Consider the following 2,622-nt stretch of genomic DNA (forward strand, 5'->3'; position numbering starts at 1 on the left):
CCCAGAACCACGTGGGGAAGCAGCTAAAACTCCCCGGTACCCGTAAGACGGCCCGGACTAGCTCAGTCAGAGAAAACCTGGGGAGGAACGGGGCAGCGACCCAGCTTTGATGACAAGATGGCCAGCGGAGGACCAGGCTTCAGAGGATGACCACTGACCACGCCCCCGCCACCCTCCATCACCCCAACCCGAAGCAGGTGCGGCAAACACGCCCGCGACGCAGAAGCAACTTTCGGGAAATGACGAGAAGGGCTCAGAACTGACAAAAAAAATACCGAATTACCCGCGATTGAGAGGAACTTTCTGCCATCTGCGTAGGAATCACATTAAACTTGGAGAAATGAGAATTGCCATGTCAGCTGAGTGCATCACCTGCCTGAAGCATCCGCCACAGAAGCCATCGGAACGCGGTGACCTCATCTCCCAGGACGTGTGGTCCGCAGCAGGTGCGTCCGCGCCGTGTGCCGCCAGCAAGGGCCGTCCCCGTGGACGTCACACAGGCTCTTCCCCGTGACTCTCCTACAGGCCGCTTGCTGAGCGGCTCCGGGCACAAATTCAGCTCCACATCCCCCTCAGTGATTCCTAACATGCCTTACGAGGCCGAGCCCTCCAGGGATAAGGACGCCCACCCCGGATAAGGACGCCCACCCCCCACCTCGGGACGCGTGGCTATGGCAGCGGGGGCGGGGGGGGAGAGTGAGCTGGTTCTGAAACAGCACATTGCGAGAACAGAGCGAGCACCCACAAATCCCGGCTTTAAACCACCACGAATGCACCGTGAGGAGCGCGTTAGGGAGTTTTACTGCGGCCCAGGTGACCCTGAAGTGGGCGGCAGTGAGGACCCCGATGCGCATTCACTAGGCTCACGGACGCTGCTTTTAGAGGTGTCTGTGTTGAGCAGCCTTGGCTTTTTCTCATCATGAAGAGAGTGAGTCACAAGCAGGTTCACAGACACATACGGAGCAGACTCGTAAGTGAGAGTTTCCAGCTGACAGGTGGCCTGGGGCAAGCTGACCTCCCCGAGTCTGGACAAATGCGGATAACAACACAGGCTTTAAAAGATGTCCATCAACAGCGAACTGATTAACGAAGGGTGGTCCACCCAGGCAATGGGGTGTTACTCGGCCCTAAAAAGGAAGTTCTGATACACTCTACATCAGGGGTCCTACTTCCCAGGCTGTGGACCGGTACCAGTCCGTGGCCTGTTAGGAACCGGGCCGCACAGCAGGTGAGCGAAGCTTCCTCCGTATCTGCAGCCGCTCCCCAGCTCACCACAGCCTCAGCTCCGCCTCAGGCCCTCAGGCCTCAGACGTCACAGGCCCTGGTCCCACAAAGGCTGGGGACCGCTGCTCTACATCGTGAGCGACTCTTGCAAACATTATGATGCTAGTGAAACAAGACCCAAAGGAACAAACACCGTAGGATCCCATTTAGACGAGGTCCCTGGATGGTCAAATCCACAGAAGAGCACACTCAAAAGCGGTTAAAATAATAAATTTTATGTTATGTGGATCTATTTTGTCACAATTGACGCTCCTTGGTGCGAAACGGCGTGTGCGAAGTGGCAGGTGTCACCGCGGCGTCCGAGTGCGGACACGGCAGCGCGAGAGCGTGGGAACGGCCAGGCGCCGGCCAGCAGCTCCGCGCCCGTGTGCTCGGCGACCACGCTGTGCCCGGCCATGGACGGGCCCTAAAACTACACGCATGGGCGAGACACGGGCCACGCTGTCGGGGGGGGGGGCACCTGACTCCGGCCCAGAGAGGGGCTCCGGCCACAGCTCCTGAGGACAGTGGCCGGCCTCTCCTCCAGGGACCAGGCCAGGTGACAGAGGGAGAGCACGCAGCACACTGTCACCCTGGCCGGGCCTGCACTGTCTCCGTCGGCAACCAATGCGGAGGCCGCAGGCCATCCCCCTCGGGACCACCTGGTTCACACACACGGAAACAGCGCAGGCCCCCGAGGCCCCCTTTCTGGGAGTCTGGCTGTCTCCCGGAGCGGTGCTCTGAGAAGCCGTCACCTGGCCCAGCAGACGGGACGAACAGCCCGGTGGCTGGAGCCCACATCAGGGCTCGTGTGGAATCGCTCAGAGTCTCAGGTTTATGAACGTGGGTCCTGTTTGCGGCCACACCGCCCTGAACAACCCTGATCCCATCTGACCTCGGAAGCTAAGCAAGGTCGGGCCTGGTGAGTACCTCGATGGGAGGCTACCTAGGAAGACCAGGTGCTGTAGGCGTAAAAAATAAAAAAAAAATAAGGGATTGTGAACCGACAAGGTCCTTGCAGTCTGTGAGGTCCACCAAGGGCTGCCTCACCTAAAAAAAATATTAAAAAACAATATGAATATGGGTCTATGGGTCCCCAGGTTACCCGCAGGCGAGTCACTGATAACGTTACAGAAAAAAAGAATAAAACTATGGGAAAGAAGCCTTGTTTCCCCAAAACGAATTAAAAACATGCTCTCCCGGAGTGTATTAGGGACTAAGCAGCACGTAATCGGAGGGATTCACAGAGCGATCAGGTTAAGCACTGCCAGGGCGCCTTAGTCTGACGGGCACTCGTGTTCCCGTAGCAGAATGACCCAGGCTCCGGGCCGAGCTGTGCCCAGGGAGCAGGCCACGTGC

At 58.3% G+C, this 2,622-nt stretch overlaps 1 pseudogene; it reads left to right on the top strand.

Moving 5' to 3' along the window:
• Positions 1 to 2,115: 2,115 nt before the first annotated feature.
• Positions 2,116 to 2,234, top strand: LOC111733922 (annotated as a pseudogene).
• Positions 2,235 to 2,622: the final 388 nt, after the last annotated feature.

This window comes from Pteropus vampyrus, unplaced genomic scaffold (assembly GCF_000151845.1).
Source record: "Pteropus vampyrus isolate Shadow unplaced genomic scaffold, Pvam_2.0 Scaffold688, whole genome shotgun sequence".
Classification (NCBI taxonomy): domain Eukaryota; kingdom Metazoa; phylum Chordata; class Mammalia; order Chiroptera; family Pteropodidae; genus Pteropus; species Pteropus vampyrus.